Source organism: Sylvia atricapilla, chromosome 19 (genome assembly GCF_009819655.1).
Source record: "Sylvia atricapilla isolate bSylAtr1 chromosome 19, bSylAtr1.pri, whole genome shotgun sequence".
Classification (NCBI taxonomy): Eukaryota; Metazoa; Chordata; class Aves; order Passeriformes; family Sylviidae; genus Sylvia; species Sylvia atricapilla.
In genome coordinates this window covers 2,155,454-2,167,840 of record NC_089158.1, presented here as the reverse complement: position 1 = coordinate 2,167,840, position 12,387 = coordinate 2,155,454, and positions in this window count along the sequence as shown.

Below are 12,387 nucleotides of genomic sequence, written 5' to 3'. Positions count from 1 at the left end.
CTTTCCAAGGTCCGAGCACCAAACAGTATCCCTTTACAAGAAGGGTGCTTAAGTGCTTTTCTGAATCAAAGCCTGAGTCAGTGCTTTAATGTACTCTGTTCATGCTTGGAAATGGCTTATATTCCTCTGAGCAAATTTCCTTTAAAGAAGCTAAGCCTACTACAATGTCTGAAGAATTCAATGTCACACTGAAAACTTATCCCCCAGATCTGTGTCCGAAGAGATGCTGCTTAATGGCTGGTGCCTATTGCGTACTGCCATGCAGCACTCCTGCTCCAAGCACTGGGGCAGACTGTTCTCTCTCCAGCCAATGTGTCGTTTTTTTCTCTACCTACAGTGTTTTACATTTCTGTTCAAGGTTCTACTCCAGTGGAGCACCAGTAGCACCTCCATACCCCTGATCTCACACATAGATTTGAGGCTGGCTCTAAGACAGGAGCACGGCAGGGCTGAGAGTATCCAGCAGAAAGTTTAGGCAGCTGTTTTATGGAGGAATCATGGAATATGTGGCGTTGGAAGGACCATAAGGATCATTGAGTCCAACTCTCTGCTCCTCCTGGGCCGGTTAGGTGAATCATAGAATGGTTTGGGTTGGAAGGAACCTCAAAGGACCATCTGGTTCCAGCCTCTGCCATGGTCAGGGATACCTCCCACTATCCCAGGCTGCTCCAAGCCCTGTCCAACCTGGCCTTGGACATTTCCAGCTATGGAGCTGCCACAGCTTCTCTGGGCAGCCTGTGCCAGGGCCTCCCCACCCTCATAGGAGAGAATTTCCTTCTAGTCTCTAATATAAACTTCCCCTCTGTCAGTTTGAAGCCATTCCCCTTGTCCTGTCACCACATGCTCTTGCCAAAAGTCTTTCTCCATCTTTCTTGTTGGCTTCCTTCAGGCAAGAGCATCATCCAAGATGCTCCTTTGACCCTTGGTGGACAGGGTTGGTGCTGTGGAGAGCCTGTTCCAGGGATCAACCTTCTCTTTACCTGATGTCTGCTCTGAATTTCCCCAGATGCAGCTCCCCTCCCTTTTCTCACGTCCTCTTGTTGGCTCCCAGGGAGGGGATCAGCAGCTCCTGCTCTGCCCTCAAGGGAGGTGTGGGCTGCCCTGAGGGCATCCTTTGCCCTTTGTCACTGCTCCTTTCAGAGCCCTGGGCCCTGTCTTCCTTTCACCAAGACTGAAGCAGGTGTCTGACCTGCCTATGTGCTTTCTTGTGTTCATTTCCAGCCTTACTGCTGACTGCTGCTTCTTTGTCAGAGCTCGAGGAAGATTCATCCCAGGCTGGCTGGGCTATTTTAAGGCCAGGCTTCTATGTATCTGCACGAGCCCGTGTGCTTCAATTAGCTTTTGTCTGGCCTGAGCTGTTTTTGTTATCACCCTCGTTTTGCTGATAAAGCAGGAACATTTTTAGAGGTGAATTTTTCCCCCTCTGCAGGAGCCCTGGGATGGATGGGAATGAACTTTGTCAGGTGCTCAGAGTAAAAGGAATTGTCAGGAAACCTGGCTCCTCTGTCTATCCTGACAAAACACTCGGGGGCCTTGTGTCTTGGGTTGCTCCCTCTGCAAAGCAAGGCTAATATTTATTTCCATTATATATATTAATAGCACTTAGTAACTTTGAACAAGGTCAGGCCTTCGCTGCATTACACGCTGTGCTAAGACATGCATATATTAGTGCCTCTCTCCTGCCTCCTTCGAAGGAGTGATGTCAGAATGCAGTGCCTGAGAGGCAAGAATTGATCCATAATCCTGATGTATTCCAGGGCTCTGTCCTGGCACTCTGGCTCATCCCAAGGAGTGTGTTATGGGCAGGAGATGGGGTGGCCTCAACTTCATTTTCCTACTTCAGGTTTAATACCCCAGGTGAGGATCGATGACTAAAGGGAGGCCACGGCTGAGAAACCTCTGCAAAGTTTTGCTGCTGGAGTCATAAAGAGAGAACAAAGCAGGACTGCCAAAGTATGGGCACCTCCAGCACAGCTGACACAGGTCTTGTCTAGATTTAAGTCTCTCATTTTCATCACTGCCTTAATCACAGGAATCACTCTCCAGATGATCCCATACTCCTTCAAGTTCAGAGCAACATCCCCCTGAATTGATAGATTAGCAGACAACAACTCTGTGAACTTACAGTATGAATTCATAAATAGTCTGTCTCCAACCACCATTAATGAATCCCAGATTTAGGGCTGCCTGACAAATCATGTCCTCTCATTGCCACCATGACTTTGTTCTACACTTCAAATTTGAAAACCATGAAAAATAAATAATAGTTTGGAACGTCTGGTTGTTAAATCATCGCGAGCTCCTACTGGGGACGCACAGGGATGCCACAATTGCCAATGTCTATAAAACTGCTTTACAGGGCTCAGTTATTCTGGTGGGACCCAGTTCTGTGAGTGCAGCAGGGATGTGTTGGGGTAGCATTGCTGAGGTTTTGGAGATGGGAGTTTGGATATGATTTTTTTTTTTTCTTTTTCTACAAATGAATGTTATTGAGAAATGGTGCTTCCTGCTACTACCATGCCCATATATTCTGGTTTCATACTGGGAGGCAGGAGTTAAGGGTCAGGGTGGGGCCTGCTGGTGGTCAGATCACTGTTGGTGACAACCAGAGTGCATTTTGTCCAGGGCTAACCTGAGGTAGTAGGAGTAGGTAGGGTCTTGTCTCTGAAGTATTAAAGCAGGAATTGTTAGCAATTATGAAAAATGTGAAGTCTGAGCAAAACTGTAGTGTATGCTCATCCTCTCTAAGGTGCAGAGGTGGAGCTGCAAACCCAGTGCAGCAGCAGATGTAAAGCCTTGTGTCAGCAGGGCTCAGGGAGACTGACACCAACACCAACAGGGTGTTGTGTGGGGAACTGAAGTGGTTGTCATGGGCAAGCTCTAAGACAATGAATCCGAGATTAGCTGCACGATGTGGAGAGTTACACCTTAATCCTATGTGAAAAGATATAAAATCATTCATGAAACAAAGGCCAGTTTGTGAGAGGGTAGCCAGTGTCTGAATGGTGATATTCTCAAAGTTTGTTTCATGTAGAATTAGTCAGAAGTCTAAAATCTGTGGTGACTAAAATATCCTTCTGGCTTTCCATATCTCTTTTTGTTATAGAACCCCACTTCATAAAATTTGAAAGTGAGACAGAAGTTTACTGAAAGCACTGAGTACAGTTTGCGAGAGTCTGGCTCATCATGCAGGGCAGTACTTGGGGGGAAAAAAGGAAAATCATCCACAGCCTTCATTCCAAGAGAGTCTAGACATTAAGCCACTGCATAGAAAGCTGTTGGAAATTCAAGGATTTCCTTACAAGTACTTGCATCTTTCTTTCCTGGCTTCTTCTGGAAGTTGCAGAGGGGTCCATTGACTTTGTGGAGATTCATAGTGCCACATAAATTAGGTGGAGAGACTCCATGGGAAGTAGGCCAAAGGGAAAGATAGTTCTTAAATACATTATCTCTTTCACTCTTCTCCTTTATACACTTCTCCCCATGGCAACTGTACTTAGTCAAATATGCTTTGAAGTAAGTTGCCAAAAAAGTAGGATTAACTGCCAGAAAATAGTTAAGTTATATTTCCATTCTCCATTCTGTGTGAAATAATACAGCAAAATTAGTAAATGTGAGCAACATGTTATTTCCAGTGTTGTTGCAGTGGCTTCAGAATTCACCTCAAATGGTTTGCCCATGTCTGTAAGTTATGAGGTGACGACAACACCGAAGAAGCAGCGAAGAAGGCAGAAGGTCCTGTGGAGCAGTCTGAATACTGGGCCTGTTTTAGAGCTGGTGATTGGGTACAGGAACTCATGGAAATAAACCCTGACTGTACAGCTGGTACCCGTGGAAAGCGCTGCGGAACAGAAATAGGAGAGGCACAAGTGAGGTGTCCATGGCTGGGGTGAGCAGGGACTGTCCATGCCTGACAGGAATGTCACTGCAGAGGTAATTTTCCCTGTCTCCCATTTCAGGGTTTAGGGGTGTCGAGTGTGACTGTCTGATTGTTCATGTTGGCCAGCTCCCAGCTGCTTTTTGAAGATATTTATTTTTGTAACTGTTGCATTTATCAGGGTGGATTAGCCAAGCCTGTTGACTTCAGTTCTTTGGCACAGACTGTCAGAAATTATTTTAGCAATGCTCTGCCCTGAGCAAAGTGCATTTACTTTTCAACCTCTGCTCTTACTTCCAAGCAATGAGCTACTGAGGGTTTCATTTACAGTCAAACATTCAGTGGAGTTCCTATCCACAGCTCTTTGTTGTACATTGGATTTCTGTTTGGGGAAACCAAAGGGAAGGGGAAAGGAACATCTCCACCTAATGGCTTCTGGCTACCAGTAAATGGTGGCAATTCCACAAGGAGGTATAAAGCAAAGGAGGATGTTTTCAGAGAAGTAATAAATTTGCTGGGATAGTCACGAGGAGTGCCAACATCACTTGAGAGAGAGAAACTTGTGGGCATTTCTTTCATTCCATCTCGGGTATCATCTTCATGAAGACTTGAATATAAAAATTAAACCCTCTGCCCATCATATTTATCGTTTTCCAATACCAAAGGGCTGGATCCTTCCTCTGAAAATTGTTTAGAGTGACAATTTTTACCATGCTTTGACTATGCTTTCTTTTCAGTGGTTTAGGGTACTAAAATATCATGCCTTTTCTTGAGTGAGTTGATTGAACTTTTAGAGTACCTTCAGGGCTGGGAAGAAGTGTTAATGGAACATATTCCGCCTCACGTTGGACAAGATAAGGAAGGATTAATTCCAAATTAAAGACTCATTGTTTAAGAGACTTTCATTGGAAACTGAATATCCAGCAAAAAGTTCCTTAATTTTCTCTCCCAAAACTTGGACTAAGCTTTGTACCCATTTGTACCTTTAAAGGAAAGGCAACAACTGCAGAGAGGTTTTTCACTCACCTGAATTAGTTTGTTCATTCCCATAATATTCCACTTGAATGTCACCGTAACCTCTGTACTGCCACCCCCAAACCTGATGCTGTCACTCACTTCAAAGATGCAATTCCCTGCCAAATGCCTCACCTTCATCCATCTCAATCTAAACTCAGCAAAATGACCTCTCAAAAAGTACTCTACAGAGGCACTCTTTAATCAACATCTGTTTAGAGCTTTCCTGTTAACTTCACATAGGCAGATTGTTTTCCATAATTAGGCGCAGATAGGCTGTGATATAACCAGCTGACATATAGAATACATATTCATTTCTCCCGCTGACTCCTTGAAGGATCTGAGTAATGCACAAGAAACACCTTAGTGCATTTAATACTAGTCTCAAGAGCTTCAGACTTGTCTAAGAGAGTCGCTGAAGCACTTAAGGTAAAACTCGTCTTGTTAAATGAGAGGCTTAGGACAGTGTGATGCTCTTGATGAACTAAGAGGCTGTATTTAGATAAGGAATGGAGAGCAACTGGGAGCCCGTGTCTCCTTATTTTCCTTTGCCAAGTGTGCTGTAAGGGGCAGAAGTGTTCTTTAGGGGCAAGAAGAGGGTGACATTAATAGAGCTGGACCTGCAAAGAGTTTATGGGTCTGCAATTACAGCCCTGAACAGGTACTTGGGGCTCTGTGCTCCGGACTTTGCCTGGTCTCTATTGTCTGAAGCCCTTTGCAGAGACTCTGGTTCAGACAAACACTTAACCAAACACTTAAAGTTCTTCATATGTAAAATACCCGTTAAGCTCTTTCTACTAAACATGACCTTGATCTCTTGGTGCTGCAGCTCCCCAGTGAAAAATAGAAATCCGATAACAGCTTTATCAGTCTGAAAACTCCCAGCAGTCCCATGCTACTATTTCTCATGTAACATAACAAAACATATCTATAAACGTGATAGTATTTACTGGCTTGATTCTGCCCTTTTCTCTTCGGTGAAATTAAATAACAGCCAGCTCCAGGGGCAGCCTGATTGATTTCAGTGAAACTAATGCTACTACTCAACAAGACTGAGGGCAGAAGGAGCCGAGTCAGGCACCGAGCAGGTTTTGTTATTCTCCTGTTACTGCCACAGAGCTTTGGTTATTTTGAGAGAGCCTGTTCATATTTTCTCTTTCGCTGTCTCCTCCTGATCTTTTTGCCTTTTCTCAGCCTCACACAATATTCTCAAATCTTATCAATTGACTGCCAGCTTTAAAAATCTCCTACTGGTGGAATTTTCAGGTTCCCCCCAAGTGAGCATTTAAAGACACTGTGTCTCCAAACCATCTGCTATTACTGGGGAAAAAAACACCACAAAACACTTTAAAAACTGACAGCTGACTTTCACAAGTCTTTAGTTATTGCAGCCCCAGTTGAAATTATTGAGACTAAATAGCCTGAAATGTTTTAGAAAGTCAGGGCACGAGCTGCATTCTGCTACCTCCAGCCCCATAATTTTCTACTCTTTTCAATGTGTTATTGTTGAAGGTACCAGAGTTTGAAGGTGATTAAAACTCAATAGTTCATTTGGTCTTTAACATATTGTTTTCAAACATTTCCAGCAGAAGTAAATGCTTAAATCCCATTAAATTGGAGGCTAAATGTCTTAGATTTCTTTACAAATCCTTCTGGTAGGCATCAGATATCAAACAGACAAAACAAAAAAATTAAGCTGAAGCCAGGGTATTTTTCTTTCCCTATGGGGAAAAGGGCATCTATTATGCAATGAATCTTTTGTAATGGTTTGGTGGCTTTGACAAAATCCATTTTACTTCATTGTCCTTTTATTTTACATAATTTCCATAAAATGGCAAAGCAGAAGAAGTTATTGCTGATCAAAACAATTAGGATAAAGCTCTTGAGTTAGAATAATGTTACACAAAAAGTGACCTTTCTGGGCCAGAGCAACTTTCTCAGGGACTGTATTCTGAATGAAAGGGTAGGACTTGTCTGGCAGCCCTCTAAAGCAGATTTTGTCTGTTGTTTTTGTATAAGAAATCAAAAATTTTTTAAAAAAGTAGAAAAAAGGAGCTGGCTGACTTCCCCTCACATTGTAATTAATGCCCAGCATGTTGCAAAATAGCAGAGTAAATGTTACAAGACAGGTAAAGCTTAATCCTATCATGATAATAGGGGATGCTGGAAATTCTAAAATGGAATTTTATTAAATTCCAAAATTCCAACAACAGAATGATTTTTTTTTTTTTTTTTTTTTTTTTACATGTGGCCAAGGAGGACCTGAAACAGGATCCATTTGGGAGACCCTGTTCTCAATATGAATTTCTCTGGATTTCAGAGAGGAGTTCCAGCCAGGTGCAGGTGTCTACCCAAATATACCAAGTTACAAGGAGGCTTAAACATTTTCCAGAGCGAAGAAAAAACTAATAAACCTGTGGGCCGTATAACTGGGTTTACCTTGTAGTGGACAAGCCCTCCATAAGTCAATCCCTATTCTGCAGAGGGCACATTTGACGACAACAAAACCAATGCCCCAGTTCTCACTGATTTTTGCTGGGAGTCTGACTCCCATTTACCTCTGATTGGTGGCCCCATGGTTTGCAGTGATTGTAACTACCCCTGTTCCCTAAAATCCTGCAGTGTCCCCTGTGGGCGGTCCTATCCCCTGGTGTGTGGCCCCAGGACAGAGGTGCTGGCAGGGAGTTTTGGCTGCCTTAGTGTGCAAAACTGCAGCAGTAGCAACAGGAGATGCTGGGGTTATTACGGGAGGCCTTGCAATTGGCACGCACTTCTGTAGGTGGGTATTGCATTGGAGAGCTGTCCTTAATTAATGCCCAGCCTCCAGAGCACCTTTCTCATCTCTTCCTCCACAGCCTCACCAAGGTGTCTCTGCTCATTAATCAAATCACTTTTCTGTTCCTGCCGTGGTTTGAGCGCTAGATTTCTCCCAGCCTGTGCCGGAGTAAAAGCCGAGGTATTTGGTGTGTGAGTGCTGCTGCACTGCAGCTCCCTCCTTCTCCCCATCCCTGATCTCATCACTCCATTTAAACACAGGGGCCAGGCTGAAAGGGCAGAGATTTGTTTGGCTTTGGGCCCTGGCGAGCTGGGGCCTGTCTGGACATGTCCACTGACCGCTCGAGAAGAGGGAGTTTCTCTCTGAACATGGATTTTTCCTGCCCCCCTTCCCGGCACAAAACTCCTTGGCATGAGTTCACCCTCCAGAAACCTCAGTATTTACACAGGCTCCGTGGCTGGGATTTACTCAGGGCCCAGCTGCTGGTGCTTATCTTCAGCTTTCTGAAGAAAAAAAGTTGAAATTGAGAATTACAGGAGCGCGCTTCTCCTTGTTGCGCATTCCCCCGGCTTGCTCCAAAACTGGCTCTCCCTAAACCACCTCCAGCAGCTTGCAATGGGATAATGCGCCCTGAGGAGGGGAAGAAAGGTGTTTGGAAAGGCCATCCATGTGCAAACAGGAGAACTCTATCCTTAGGAAATCCGGGAACATTATCATTGAAACACGGATCTGAGATTCTTTCCCTAAAGATCACAGGTTCTGCTCAGAGAATGAGAGAGCAATGGAGAAGTTTGTAAGATACAGATGGCCCTGAAAAGCATCATGTGCAGCTCTTCAGCACCAAAGGGCTGAGTGAAATTAGCAAATAGTCCTCATTAATATTTCTGGTAGAAATAACAATATCTCCTTTCTAGACCTGTAACTTTTTTTAAAGAAATAATTCACTATCGCTTTAACCCTGAATAGCTAAGGTTCTTTTGTGTTTCAGCTTAGGAGGGAGAACAAGAATCCTCCTCATCAAAGGTATACTTTTTAGAAGATTATATTACTTGAAAATGTAGAGTTTTAACCAAAAATACTGAGTGCTTTTGTTCAGGACCCTTTAATAATGCAAATTTTCCAGAAAATAAAAAAATCCTGTTTTTATGTAGTAGTCTGGAAAAACCCCACCATATTTTAATTAAATTAAATCACAATGAAATTCAGAAGACTTAAATAGATTGGCTGACGGGTATAGCTGCTAATCTGGCCCATGTTCAGTTCACCCTGCATAATCATCATCTCTTCTGTGTGTGTTGTTCCAGACCCACTACATCTCAATACATTTTGCAGAGTTAATCAAATACAACCTGAAATTCAAAGAAGAGGAGGACAGTTAAGATGTTCATGCAGGAGATAAATGCATTGATTTCAGGTACAGCTTGGAAACTGGGAAAAAAATCCTCCAATCCATGAGGGAATTTTCTCAGAGCTGTTGTAGTACATCCAGTGACTCCTGTGAGAGCTGCAGCAATTCCAGGGGCTCCTCAGTTTGATTCCTGGATCTGTGAGCTAATAAAGAGGAGATAGAAGATGTTCCATCATCCTGCTGCAGACCAGCACAGCTCAGCTGCCAGATTTCTCTCGTGCCTAGGATCCAGGCTGTCTGAAGGAATTAGCAGGGCTGTCTTGGAGATCAGCAGGGTCCTGCTTGCCTCTGTTCCAGCAACGTTCACCGGCACTACTTCGGAGGAGCTCTGGCTGAAGACCTCCAAAGTGAGGCACCTCACTTGCTTGGAGAATCTGGGATTTTTTCCCAGATGCTTTTCAGAGCTTTTGTGATTGCCTGACTCTTTCCATTTCTCAAATTCCACGTTTTTCCCCCCTGGCCTCCTCTGACCCAGCCTTATCCTTCTTTCCTTTCTCTGTGCCTCTAACCTGCTTCTTGAACCATTTACCTGTTTTTCTGATCAAAGAATGTTTCAGTCTGAGTTTGGGAAGAAATTATTTTTAGTCAGTCTGTATCAGAAACACGTGGCCCTGTGCTACCAGACCGCATCATCATCATCATTCTTAGCCAGGTTTATTCAAATTTGCACACAACCCTGTTTAAAGTAGGAAATCAGGCAGAAACAAACCTTCTGTTTCCAGCCAGACACAGTGTTCAGAAGTCCTCAGATCAAATTTCAGCCATTTCTAATTAAGAGCTCATCAAACCTCATAAAACCCTCAAGGTTTCCAAGGATTTCTTGCTAATGGGCGCACTTGGAAGAAAAGAAAAGTACTTTAAATTATTTTGCTTTCCAAGTGCACTGTGTACTTTTGTCCTCATCTCCCTTTGCTTTCTGTGACATCTGCGGACAAAATGTGTTTGGAGATGATTTGGTCAGTTAGATAGGAAATTTTATATTGAGTACATTAGTGTGTAAATTTGGGTTTCCAAATGCTTTGGATCATCAGCTCATACAGAGATGCAAACACACACATGGGCTTGTGTACACTGGTTAAAACAGCACGATAAACTGTCTTAAAGGACAGCAAAAACTTTTGCTTTTGTATTTATATTATTTAGACTCCAGTTAATTGTTTTTTTTTAATTAAAAAATTCTTTTTAAAAGGTTCTGAGTTAATTTTGAAGCCAAAAATTGAGCATAAACTCATCTGCTCACAGTGTCGGAGTTTCAGAATAATACACATCCTGCTCTCATTACATTACCCCCCATAAATCCATCTCGGAGTCGAAACCCCTTAAAAACATAAATGCAAATATAAAAACAACGAGAGTTAAGAAAGTTACCCTGTGACTTAAAAAGAAAGGAGAGGAAATAACAAATGCAGAGAATGAAGTATTCAATGCCATTTTTTGCTTCTCCCAAAAAATAAAGAAAGAGATTGATTGTGGCTGTGTACTAATACATTGAGTTTTAACAAGGGGGTCATCTGAAATAGCTAAAGACTATGCTGGCTAAAATTTGGGTAATTTAGATGTTCTGCAATTCAGCAGACCCTGATGAAATCGACCCTGGAGTACTTCAGGCTCTAGCTGCAACAATCCCAGAGTGATTAGAGATTATCTTTCTGAGTTCAAGATGACCAAGGTAGAGCCAGAGGCCCAGAGAAGGGTAATCACAAGGTCTATTTTTAAATAGGGGGAAAATGAGAACCAGGGGGATTATGGAACAGTAAAACTGACTTCAATACCCAAAAAGTTTCTAGAATTAGCTGTTACAAGCACTCAGAGAATTAGAAGTTAATGAGAAACAGCAAATACAGATTTGTCAAGAGCAAATCACATCAAACCAGTACAATTTCTGTACAGGGGAGATGAACTGGTAAATAAAAACCAAGAGGTGAATGTGATTTTTTTTTTTTTTATATTTTAGTAAGAGTTTGTATTCATGGCATCTTCATAGTCGAAGTAGAGGTGCAGACTCTATTTCAAACTGAGAGCACAACCAGGTGTAAATTAAGGCTCAAAAAGTAGCTGTAGATTGTTTCCTGTCAAAGTGGGAGGGCACAACAAAGGGGGTCCCTCAGGGGTCTGCCCTGGGCTGGGAAGAGCTCAAGGTTTTAGTGGCTGTCTTGTGTGGCATTACAAAGTGCACATTAATAAAACCACCTGAGGTCATGCCGGATGGCATTTCAGCATTTTGGAAAAGGAGAAGCAGAGCTGTTAAATATTTTTATACCTGGTTATGTGAAAAGTAAGAACCTGAAATGGGATAAAACCAAATTGTAGTAGTTAGTGAAATAAATGCAAGTGCAGAACAGAATGCAGATCAGAAAATACTTTGCAAGAGAAGCAGTGTTTAACAACAAAGACGATGCAGAGTGATGGAAAATGCTAAACTGAGTATGGTACAGCATCATGAAACTGCTTCAGAAATGACAATTAATGCAACAGAAAGTTTGAGTGGGGCTTGCAGGCAAAAGAAAAGGGGTAGATTTTACTTTTCAGACAACCTTCATGCAGCCTTGGCTATGCTCTCCTTTGGTTGTGCACTTCAAGAAAAACCTTGACAAATTGGAGAGGGACTAAAGGAGAGTCATAGGAATGATAAGAGATTTGGAAAACACAACCTATGAGGAAAGATTGAAGGAATTGGATTTGTTTAGTCTAGAGTAGAGAAGACTGACAGGATGTGAGAACATTCCTCCAATATGTAAAACATTGCTAGAAAGAGAATGGTGATGAATTGTTCTTCAGAGCAGCAATGAGGAGAGAATTCACATAATTTTCAGCAGAAAGGATTTAGTTCAGATATTAGAAAAAAAGCTTCCCAGCTTCAAGGCCATTTCAGCACTAAAATAAGCTGTGTGAGAAGGTTACTGGAGCTGCTTCTTTGGAGGTCTTTAAAAACAAGTTACTCATCTGTCAGGGGTGGCCTGGGAGGATTTTGTGCTGTCCTTTGTACGAGGGAAAAGGCTGCAGCTTTGGCTATCTGCTGGCTCATATATCTTAGCTGGTAAATGCATTTAACGATCAGGCTGAATATAATATTAGTAACTGACAGGTAGCTGGAGGGTTGATTGTTTGTCCACTCTGCTTTCCAGGGACATGATGCTGTAGTTGCAGCCAAGTTCATAGAGTCATGAAAGGTTTTATTCAACCAACACCTGTACAAGGGGAATTCTGCACTTCTCACAGCAGGCGAAGAACAAGGCAGAGTAAGTGATTTCATCAAGGTTAATCTGTATTATATCATCTCTCTGGTTTGTGTAACCCATCCTTTTGATCTAA